We start from the raw sequence: 12,634 nt of genomic DNA, 5'->3' as shown, positions 1-12,634 counted from the left end.
GTAGATTATAGCATGACTGAGTACAGATATAAACTCAAAAGGTGAGAAAATATCAATAAAGATCCCCTAAGGGTCCAAATAGTTGGCACGAGGCCCAAATATAGCATTCAGCCCCAAACATGATGATAACAAATAGTTTTCAATCAAATACGCGGTAAAATAGTCATACGGGATGGACTAAGTCACAATCCCCAATGATTCACAACCTCACACTCATCATCTAGCGTGTGTGTCACCTCAATACAGTACCACGATGTGCAATCCAGGGTTTCATACCCTCAGGACAACATTTACAATCATTACTCACCTCGATTTGGTCCAAACTCTAGCCCGCGATGCCTTTGCCCTCTCGAATCGACCTCCAAATGCTCCAAATCTAACCAAAATCAGTACATGACCATTAAAATATGCTAAGGGAACAAAGCCCACTCGAAAATAACCAATTTACATCAAAAATTCCGAAACTACTCAAACTTGACCCCCGGGCCCATGCCTCAGAATCCGAAAAAAATCATATCAATAGAATCCTCATCCACTCACGAGTCTACCCATATCAAATTCATCAAAATCCGACCTCAATTGCCCATTCAAATCCCCAAAAGAATTCTCAAACTTTTCTTCCATTTTTCCCCAATTTTCACTCTAATTTCTCAAATTAAATGATGAAATTCAAGACTAAATCATGGAATTAAACCAAAATATGAGTGAAGAATACTTACCCCAATAGCTCCACAATAAATCCCCTCAAATTTCACCTTCTCCCGAGCTCTCCAATGGCTTTTATGATATTGAACTCAAACCCTCGATTTTAAAATATAAACTGTCTGCCTAGATATTTCTTCATCGCGAACACAGCATATCCCTCGCGTTCGCGAAGCATACAGCTTTACTGACCGGAAATCCTTCTACGCGAACGCGAGAAACCTCTCGCGAATGCGATGCACAGCTGACTCAACATTTTGCAAACGCAACCTCTACTATGCGAACGCGTAGAACAATCGCCTTGGGTACCCAGCTACTCCTCTTCCTCTATGTGAACACGACATAAGCCTTGCGAACGCGGAGAATCACAGCATCACAACATCGCGAACACGACACACAAAATGCCAACGCGAAGACAGCATTCGCCGCCTCTGAGAACACCCTTCACGAACACGAGTCCCTGACTGCGAATGCAAAGAACAATTCATCTGCAACAAAAACCAGCAAAAATTGCCAAGTCTAAAGTCCAAAATTGATCTGTTTAACCATTCAAAACTCACCCGAGGACCTCGAGACCTCAACCAAACATGCCAATATATCCCATAACATCGTTCAAACCTGTTCCAACCTTCAGAACGCTCAAAACAACATCAAAACACCAAAATTACATCGAATTCAAGCCTAAGAATTCCAACAACTTCCAAATTTCGCTTTCGATCAAAAAGTCTACCAAACCTCGTCTGCATGACCTGAAATTTTGCACATATGTCAAAAATGACACAAAGGACCTACTCCAACTTCTAGAATTCCATTCCGATCCCTATATTAAAATCTCACCTATCAACCGAAAAATGCCAAAATCTCAATTTTGCCAATTCAAGCTTAACCTTCCGTGGACCTCCAAAACACATTCTGACCATGCTCCTAATTCCCAAATCACCTAACAGAGCTAACCAAATCATAAAAATTCCAATCCGATGTCATCTACTAACAAGTCAAATCTTGGTCAAACCTTCCAAATTTTAAGCTTCAAACTGAGAACTGTTCTTCCAAATTCATTTCGATTACATCGAAAACCAAAACTGACTATTTACATAAATCACAATAAATCACACGGGGCTAGCCATGCCTAAGAACTATCGAGCAAAATGCAAAAGCTCAAAACAACCGGTCGGGTCGTTACAGAAGGGTGTTATGAGGTTCGGGAAGAAGGGCAAGATGAGCCCTCGGTATATTGGGCCTTTTGAGATGCTTGAGAGGATTGGAGAGGTGGCTTAGAAGCTTGCATTGCCGCCTAGTCAGTCGAGTGTTCACTTAGCGTTTCATGTTTTCATGCTCCGAAAGTATGTGGGCGATTCATCTCATATTTTGGTCTTCAGCACGGTTCAATTGGATGGTGATTTGACTTATGATGTGGAGTCGGTGGCCATTTTGGATATGCAGGTTTGAAAGTTGAGGTCAAAGAATATAGCTTCAGTGAAGGTGCATTGGAGAAGTCATCCAGTCGAGGAAGCTACTTGGGAGACCGAGCGGGAGATGCGGAGCAGATATCCATGCCTATTTGAGACTCTAGGTATGATTCTAGACACGTTCGAGGGCGAACATTTGTTTAAGAGGGGGAGGATGTAACGATCCGGTCGGTTGTTTTGAGTGTTATAGCCTCGTTCCCCCATTTACTTCTTATTATGTGCTCAATTTTTGTTATGTGACTTGTCGGAGTAATAGGTTTGGTTCCAAGGATGTTTCAGAATGAATTGTGACACATAGTCCCAAGGTTGGAAGCCTGAGTTGAAAGAGTTGACTAGATGTTGACTTATGTGTATTTGGCTATAGAATGGAGTTTTGATGGTTCTGATAGCTCTTTATGGTGATTTTGGACTAAGGAGTATGTCCGGATAATAATTTGGAGGTCCATAGATGATTTTAGCTTGAATTTACGAAAGTTGGAAAAATAAAAGTTTGGAGAGTTGAGATGTTTGACCGAGAGTTGACTTTGTAGTTATCGAGTCTGGACTTTGGTTTTAGAAGTTGGAACATGTCCGTTATGTCAATTATGATATTTGTGCAAAATTGTAGGTTAATCAGAGTTGGTATGGTATGTTTCGGCATTAGTTTTGAAAGTTAGAAGTTCATTAGGCTTGAATCGATGTGCGATTCATGGATTTAGTGGTGTTTGATGTGATTTGATGCTTCGAGCGAGTTCGTTTGATATTTTAGGACTTGTTGGTATGTTCGGTTGAGGTCCCGGAGGCCTCGTGTGTGATTCGAATCATGTTCGGCGCATTTTGGAACTTGGAAGACTGTTGATTTTTGTTGGTGTTGGTTTCCTTATAAGCGATCGCGAGAGGAGGATCGCGATCATGAAGAGTGTTGTAGGCATCTGGAGATTTTTTTCTATGCATTCGCGAGAGAGTGTCTGTGATCGTGGAGCTTGGGTAGTTAGTGAATCGCGAACGCGTTGGTTAAGTCACGTTCACGAAGAGGAAAGGAAGAAGTTGGGGTTCACGCGATTTGTTCTTCGCGATCGTGTGAGTAGGTTCGTGATAGTGTGTTGACCTTGTGAATCGCGTTCGTGTGGGGTTATTCACATTCGCAAAGAGTTATTTTGGGCAGCTTGTGAATCTGTGCTTCGCGATCGTGAAGAAGAGCATCTGGGCAGACTTTTATATATCAAAAATAAGGGTTAGAGTTATATTTCATAATTTGACTTTGGGATCTCGGATTGAGGCGATTTTTGGAGGTATTTTAAAGGAATTAATTGGGGGTAAGTGATTCTAACTCGGATTTGGTTAATATATATGAATCTATCATTGTTTTTATCATTTAATTAGTGTTTTGGGTTGAAAAAAATGGGGAAAATTGTAGAAACTTCACAGGCTTAAAATTGAGGATTTGAGGGTCGCGTTATGATCTGAATTGAGTATTTTTGGTATGGGTGGACTCGTAGTTGAATGGATGTTCGGATTTTGTTAATTTTATTGGATTCCGAGACGTGAGCTCGGAGTTGACTTTTTGACTTTTGTTAAAGAACTTAACTTTTTCATATGGAATTGATTCCTATAGCTTGAGTTGATTGTATCGAGTTATTTGTGGCTAGATTCAAGGCGTTCGGAGGCCGATTTGTGAGGCAAGGGCTTATTGGAGTAGAGATTTGCACGGTTTGAGGTAAGTAACACTTCTAAACTTAGTTCTGAGGGTATGAATCCCTGAATTACGTGTTGTGTTATTGTTGTTGAGGTGACACACATGCTAGGTGACGGGCGTGTGTGCGTACACCGCATAAATTGTGACTCAGTCGATTTCGTGGAACTGTATAGTCATCTTATCTGAATATTATTACTATATTCTATATGTTAGAGGCTTTGAGTTGTGATTTATGTAAGAAATCATGTTTAGGCTATGTGTTGGTATTATTGGACCCACAATGGTCGTTCTTATGCTATTGAGTTAGTTTCTTAAATTGGATTTATGTACTCAGTCGCATTCATCATTGCATATCATATCTTAGTCTCTGTTACCATTTATTGTCACATCATATAGCATTCTTTTAGGTTGATTGGCATGAACGTTGTGAGCCCGAGACACTAAAGAGATTGATGACTTAGTGAGGCCGAGGGGCATGCTTGTGTGTGATATTGATGAGATCGGGTTGCGCGCCGCAGAAAGTACTATTGAATCATGATGGGATCAAGCTGCACGCCGCAACAGGTATTATTGATACATGATAGGATCGGGTTGCGTGCCGCAGCAGGTTTTATTAGCGCTTGGGCAGGATTCGCCCCTCTGGAGTTTGACATATCAGTAGTGAGCGCAGGTACCGTACAATGCTGACTGACTGAGTGCGATGAGCGAGAATTTGAGACAATCAGATTGAGTACTCCGAGAGTGTGAGTACGTGAGATTTTCTTTGTGTTGTATCAAATGTGATATGCACATTGACATGTAAATATAGATATGTGATATTCATCATATCAGTCATACTTGGCATATTTTATCTGTATTGAGATTAATTGTTAAACCTGGGAGCATGTTTATACTCATGTACTGTGTATCAACAGATTATGAGTTTCTCTGAGATATTATTGTCATATTTATATTGTTTAAAATTCTGTATTTGGACTGTATTGGTTGAGCTCGTTACTTCTTTCAGACCAAGGTTAGTCTAGTTACTTATTGAGTGCATAGGGTCGATTGTACTTATACTACACTCTCCACTTTGTATGCAGATCCAGGTACTTTCGGGCACAGAGTTTCTAGTGTTGGAGCTTATTCAGTGTGATGACCCAAAAAAGTCATCACTTGTTTTAGAAATAAATTCTGTGTTCTAAAGCCTTAAAAACCTCTTTCTATCTCACCTCGATTTGCATGCGCAGTCGTGGCGTGTAGCTGGAAAGCCATTATGTGAAACTCTGTGAAAAATGATAAATTTTGCCTTTAAAATGAATTTAAGTTGACTTCGATCAACATTTTAGGTAAACGGACCCGAACCCGTGATTTGACGATCCCGGAGGGTCCGTAAGAAAATATAGGACTTGGGCGTATGACCGGAATCGAATTCCGAGGTCCCAAGCTCGAGAAATGAATTTTTAAAGAAAATTATATTCTGGAATATATATAAGTTTTTGGGAATGAAATGTGTTTGGAATTTGATGGCACCGAGCCCGTATTTTGGTTCCGGAGCCTAGTACGGCTCTTATATGTGATTTAAGTTGAGCTTGTAAAATTTCGTAAGAAACGGAGGTCATATGACGTGATTCGGAACCTTAGTTGTAAAATTTGAAACTTTGAAAGTTCTTAAGATTTTCATTGATTTTGATGCTAAATTCATAAATGTTGATGTTATTTTGATGATTTGATTGCACGAGTAAGTCTGTATGATGTTTTTAGGTTAGTGTGCATGTTTGGTATGGAGCCTCGAGGGCTTGGGTGAGTTTTGGATAGGTCGCGGAGTGAAATTTGGACTTAGGAATTGCTGGTATGTTGCAGGTCTGCAGGCTTCGCATTTGTGAAGCCTGGCTCGCAAATACGAGATCGCAAAAGCGATCAAAGCATCGCAAATGCAAGAGAAGGCCTGGGTAGGCCTGATCGCAAATGCGATCGTTTCTCAGCAAATGCGAAAATCCCTAAACTCCCCAATCGTCGCAAATGCGACAATCCCATCACAAAAGCGAGTTCGCAATTGCAAACATTAATCACAAATGCAATGACAACAGTCTTCTGAAGGGTTCGCAATTGCGAACCCTGGTCACAATTGCGATATCTGCAACCTCCAAATTCATAACTTAGTCGAAAATCTTGCATATTTCAAACCCTTTCAAAACTAAAACACCTTTGGGCGATTTTTCAAAGACAAGTACTCTTCAAAATCGATTGTAAGTAATTTCTAACTCGTTTTTATTAATCTTTAACATCTTTTCTCATGATTTCAACTCAAAATCAAAGGTTTTCATGGGGGAAATTGGGTGTTTTGGGCAGAAGCTAGGTTTTCAAATTTTGGGGATTTGGACCTCGATTTGAGATCTGATTCAAAATAAATTATATATTTAGGTTTGTGGGGGAATGGGTAATCAGGTTTTGGTTCGAACCTCGGGTTTTGACCATGTGGACCCGGGGAAAATTTTTGACTTTTTGGGAAAAACTTTAGAAAACCTATTTTCATGCATTGGAATTGATTCATTTAGCATTTATTGATATAGTTAAGTAACTTGTGGCTAGATACGAGCGAATTGGTGGTGCAATCAAGATCTAAAGCGATAATTGAGACTTGAATTGTGTTCGTGGCATCGAGGTAAGTGTTTGGTCTAACCTTAGCTTCAGGGATTAAGAGTTGTGTCCTATTTGCTTTGTGTTATTTGTTGAGTACGACATATAGGCATGGTGACGAGTATCTATACATTGGTGTCAAGCATGCTTGTGAGTCTTATACTATGATTAATGTGACTCCATTTGTATTATTCATGCCTTATGTGGTGAATTCTATTGTTAAGCAAAGTTATGGAAGTAATAGTGGTATTTGAATATCGAAGAACGTTGGCTCAAGTTATATAATGAATTGTGGAAGTATAAATGGGCAATTAAACCTTATAGAGCATTGGCTCAAGTTGTGAAGTGAGTTGTGAAGTAAATGTGAAAAAGAGAGGAGAATTATTATATTGTCTCCCTTGTCGGGATGTTGTTGCTTTTAATGCTATCTCCCTTGCTAGGATGTTGATGCTTTTGATATTGTTCCCTTGCCGAGATTTGATTGTTGAACTATTGTTCCCTGGTCGGGATTTTATTGTGATTTTATTTATTTCCTTTCCCTTATTGCTTGTGATTGTTGTTTGGGTGAGGAAGAGTGTTAAAGCATGAAGGGTGATGTCATGCATTGTTTTGGTGGGAGAGTGTTAAAGCACGAAGGGTAATGTCGTGTATGATTTTGTGAGGAAGAGTGTAAAAGCACGAAGGGTGATACCGTGCTGCACGATGTACAATTCCGTGTAGATTATATTGATTTTATGGTGAGGACAAGAGTAAAAGCACGAAGGGTGATGTCGTGCAAATTATATTGATTCTTATGGTGAGGATGAGAGTAAAAGCACGAAGGGTGATGTCGTGCACTTGTTTGATTTCTTATTTTTGTTGATAATTGAGCTATGGTGTTCCTTATATTTACCTATTGCCCTTCTGTTATCATTTGATGTTTCCCCACAGCATGTTTCCCCCTCCCATCCTTAACTGTACGTTCCTGCTTTTATTTCCGGTGTCTATGATTTAACAGCACAGGTTTATTTGGTAGTCTGGTCCTAGCCTCGTCACTACTTCGCTGAGGTTAGGCTAGGCACTTACCACCACATGGGGTCAGTTGTGCTGATACTACACTCTGCATTGTGTGTAGATTCCGGTACTAGAGCATACAGACCGTAGCTTTGGGTTGCTGCCTTTAGTCCATTCGGAGATCCAAGGTAGTCCTGCAGGTGTCCGCAGGCCCTGGCGTCTCCCTCTATCCTTTCATCTTATTTCATTTACGTATTTCAGAAACAGTGTTGTATTTATTTTCGAACCTTGTTTGTGGTATTCCTAGACCGTCTGTGAAATTGTGACACTAGTTCTGGGTAGTCTTTGCTTAAGAAATTGTATTGGAAATATTTAAATGGTTTTAGTTGTTTCTTCCGCTTGTTTAAATTCTGTTGTTTATAAACTGTTGGTTCATAATTGTTAAAGGATTAAAAATGGAAAAAAGGTAAATTATTCAAATGGTTAGCTTGCCTAACTTTCGCTAGTAGGCGTCATCACGACTCCCAAGAGTGGGAAATCTGGGTCGTGACAAGTTGGTATCAGAGCTCTAGGTTACATAGGTCTCACAATTCATGGACAAGCTTAGTAGAGTCTAAGGGATTGGTACGGAGATGTTTGTATTTATCCCCTAGAGGCTACAGAGTTAGGAAAACTTCACAGCTATTCTTTCCTATCGTGCGGTTTGGTTTCTCAATGCTAATTGAATTTCTACTATGTTCTTTCGTAGATGGCGAGAACACGTGCTTCCTCATCCACTGATCAGCATCCCGAGCCCCTAGCAGCAGCTCCCACAAGGGGCAGTGGGGGAGGCCGAGGTAGGGGCAGAGTTCATCCTAGAGTAACAGCACCAGTGGCGAAGCCTAAGGTTGAGTTTGATGATGAGGTTCTGGCCCAGGCAGTTCCAGTGGGCCTAGTTCAGGTCCCAGAGGGGTTCATTGCTACCCCAGTAATCCAGGATGCTCTAGTCCGTCTAGTGGGCCTTATGGAGAGTATCACCCGGGCAAGCTTGCTTCCTGTAGCACCAGCCGTCTGTCAGGATGGCGGAGGAGCCCAGACTTCTGCTACCCGCACTCCAGAGCAGATGGCTCATCAGTTTCAGACTCTAGCAGCTTAGCCAGTTAGAGCATTCCAGCCGGGTGTGGTAGCTCAGACCGGTGATGGAGCAGCTATGTCTACTAATGCCTTGTGGAGATTGGACAGGTTTACCAAGCTCTTCACTACCACTTTCAGCAGTGCATCTTCTGAGGATCCCCAGGATTATTTAGACAACTATCATAAGGTTCTCAGGAACATGGGGATAGTGGAGACCAATGGGGTCGACTTTGCTACTTTTCGCTTGTCTAGATCCTCCAAGACTTAGTGGAGAGATTATTGTTTGGCTAGACCAGCCGGGTCACCAGCTTTGACTTGGGATCAGTTTTCTCAGCTGTTTTTGGAGAAGTTTCTTCCTGTCACTCAGAGGGAGATCTATTGGAGGCAGTTTGAGTGTCTCCAACAGGGTTCTATGACTGTTACTCAATACGAGACCAGGTTTATTGATTTGGCCCATCATGCTCTTCTTATACTTCCTATGGAGAGAGAGAGAAAGAGAGAGAGGAGGTTCATTAAGGGACTCATTCAGCCTATTCGACTCTAGGTGGCTAAGGAGACGGGGAGTGAGATTTTTTTCAGGAGGCGGCCAATGTGGCTAGGAAAGTTGAGATGGTTCTATCGCAGGAGGTTGTCAGGGGTCTGACAAGAGGCCTCGTCATTCAGGCAGATTCTACTAGTAGTATTATTTCATATATGAAGGCTCGGCATATGGTCGAGAAGGGGTTATTGGCTTATTTGGCATACGTTCATCATTCTAGTGCCGAGGTTCCTTCTATTGACTTTGTGCCTGTTGTTCGTAAGTTTCCCGAGGTATTTCCTTCAGACCTGTCGGGTATGCCACCTGATAAGGATATTGACTTCAGCATTAATTTGGCTTTGGGAACTCAGCCCATTTCTATTCTGCCGTATCGTATGGCCCCGCCTGAGTTGAAAGAGTTGAAGGAGCAGTTGCAAGACTTCTTTGATAAAGGCTTCATTAGGCCTAGTGTCTCTCCTTGGGGTGCGCCAGTGTTTTTTGTTAAGAAGAAGAACGGATCGATGAGGATGTGCAAAGATTACCGGTAGTTGAACAAGGTTACCATCAAGAATAAGTATTCGTTGCCGAGGATTGATGATTTGTTTGACTAGATTCAGGGTGCCAAGGTATTTTCGAAGATTGACTTGAGATCTGGCTACCATCAGTTGAGGATTAGGGCATACAATGTCCCTAAGACAGCTTTCCGCGCTCAGTATGGGCATTATGAGTTCTTGGTGATGTCATTTGGGGTGACAAATGCCTCAGCAGCTTTTATGGATTTGATGAACTGAGTGTTAAGGCCTTACTTGGATTTGTTCGTGATAGTCTTCATTGATGACATTTTGATCTATTCCCGCAGTCGAGAGGAGCATGAGCAGCATCTGAGAGTGGTTCTTCAGACTTTGAGAGATAGTCAGTTGTATGCTAAGTTTTCGAAGTGTGAGTTCTGGTTGAGTTCAATTGCTTTCTTGGGTCATGTTGTTTCAGCAGAGGGCATTTAGGTAGACCCAAAGAAGATAGAAGCAGTCAAGAACTGGCCTAGACCAGTATCAGCTACAGAGATTCGGAGTTTCTTAGGTTTGGTAGGCTATTACCGTCGGTTTGTGGAGGGGTTCTCATCTATTGCAGCCCCGATGACCAGGTTGACCTAGAAGGGTGCCCAGTTCAGGTGGTCGGACAAGTGTGAGGTGAGCTTTCAGAAGCTCAAGATAGCTTTGACTACGGCACTAGTGTTGGTTTTGCCTACAGGTTCAGGGCCATATACAGTTTATTGTGATGCATCTCGTATTGGACTTGGCGCAGTGTTGATGCAGAATGGCAAGGTTATTGCATATGCTTCGCGTCAGTTGAAGATTCATGAGAAGAACTATCCGGTTCATGATTTGTAGTTAGCAGCCATTGTTCACGTTAAAGATTTGGAGGCATTATCTTTATGGCGTGGCATGTGAGGTGTTCATGTATCACAAAAGTTTGCAATACTTGTTCAAGCAGAAGGAGCTAAATTTGAGGCAGAGAAGGTGGTTGGAGCTATTGAAGGACTATGATATCACCATCTTATATCATCGGGGAAAGGCCAGTATGGTGGCTGATGCTTTGAGTAGGAAGTCAGCCAGTATGGGCAGTCTTGCATATATTCTGGTCGGTGAGAGACCGTTTGCTTTGGATATTCAGGCTTTGGCCAATCAGTTCGTGAGGTTGAATGTTTCTGAGCCCGACCGTGTGTTAGCTTGCACAGTCGCTCGTTCTTCTTTATTGGAGCATATTTGAGATCGGCAGTATAATGACCCTCATTTGTGTGTCCTTAGAGACATGGTGCAGCACAGAGGTGCCAAGCAGGTTACCTTAGGAGATGATGAAGTTTTGAGGCTTTAAGGTCGAGTTTGTGTGTCTAATGTGGATGGACCCTGAGAGTTGATTTTGGAGGAGGCCCATAGTTCTCGGTACTCTATTCATCCGGGTGCCGCTAAGATGTATCAGGATTTGCGGCAGCATTATTGGTGGATGAGAATGAAGAAGGATATTGTTTCATAGGTGGCTCGGTGTTTGAACTATCAGTAGGTAAATTACGAGCATCAGAGACCTGGTGGTTTGTTCCAGAAGATTGAGATTCCTGAGTGGAAATGTGAGTGTATCACTATGGACTTTGTTGTTGGACTCCCACGGACTCAGAGGAAGTTCGATGTAGTGTGGGTTATTGTTGATAGGCTGACCAAGTCAGCACATTTCATTCCGGTGGCAGTCTCATATTCTTCCAAGAGGTTAGCTGAGATCTATATCCGGGAGATTGTTCGTCTTCATGGTGTGTCCGTGTCTATCATTTCGGACCGAGGTACACAGTTTACCTCACATTTCTGGAGAGCAGTTTAGTGGGAGCTGGGCACACGGGTTGAATTGAGCACAACATTTCATCCTCAGATGGACGGGCAGTTCGAGTGGACTATTCAGATTTTGGAGGATATGCTCCGAGCTTGTGTCATTGACTTTGGAGGCTCGTGGGATTAGTTTTTGCCTTTAGCAGAGTTTGCCTACAACAACAGCTATCAGTCGAGTATCTAGATGGCTCCTTATGAGGCTTTATATAGTAGGCCATAAACTCTACATTCTTGCTTTTATTTTTCGTTGTATATGATTTAACTGTACAGGTTTATTTGGTAGTCTAGTCCTAGCCTCGTCACTACTTCGCCGAGGTTAGGCTAGGCACTTACCAGTACATGGGGTCGGTTGTGCTGATACTACACTCAGCACTATGTGCAGATCCTGGTACTGGAGCATACAGATCGTAGCGTTGGGTTGCTGCCTTCAGTCTCTTTGGAGATCCAAGGTAGTCTTGCAGGCGTCCGCAGGCCCTGGCGTCTCCCTCTATCCTTTCATCATGATTCATTTACGTATTTCAGTAACCGTGTTGTATTTATTTTTCGAACCTTGTTTGTAGTATTCCTAGACCGTCTGTGAAGTTGTGACACCAGTTCTGGGTAGTGTTTGTTTAAGAAATTGTATTGCAAATATTTAAATGGTTTTAGTTGTTTCTTCCGCTTGTTTATATTTCGCTGTTTATAAACTGTTGGTTCGTAATTGTTAAAGAATTAAAAATGGTAAAAAAGTTAATTGTTCAAATGGTTGGCTTGCTTAGCTTTCACTAGTAGGCGCCATCACGACTCCCGAGGGTGGGAAATCCAGGTCGTGACATTCAATTCGGAGACTATCGAGGTAGCTACCTTGGCGTCCGCAGACCTTGATTCTCCTCCTTTATCGTTTAGTTTTATTTATACTATTCTACCTTTCTAGAAAGTGTTTCAGCAGTCAGACCAAGTTATTGTATAGATGCTCATGTACTTAGTGACACCCGAATTTTGGGGGATATTGTATTGAGTCGCGGTATTTTCTTATCACTATTTATGAGATTTTTCTCTTGAACTTATATTACTATGTTTTCCAAATTTAAAGATGCGTGGTTTATTATGATTGTCAGCTTTCCTAGTATTGCGATATGCGCCATCACAACATGTGAGATTTCGGTTGTGACGGAAGGAACGACTCTTAATTTAT

Source organism: Nicotiana tabacum, chromosome 10, assembly GCF_000715075.1.
Source record: "Nicotiana tabacum cultivar K326 chromosome 10, ASM71507v2, whole genome shotgun sequence".
Classification (NCBI taxonomy): domain Eukaryota; kingdom Viridiplantae; phylum Streptophyta; class Magnoliopsida; order Solanales; family Solanaceae; genus Nicotiana; species Nicotiana tabacum.
The sequence above is the reverse complement of the archived record's forward strand: the minus strand, read 5'-3'. Positions refer to the sequence as shown.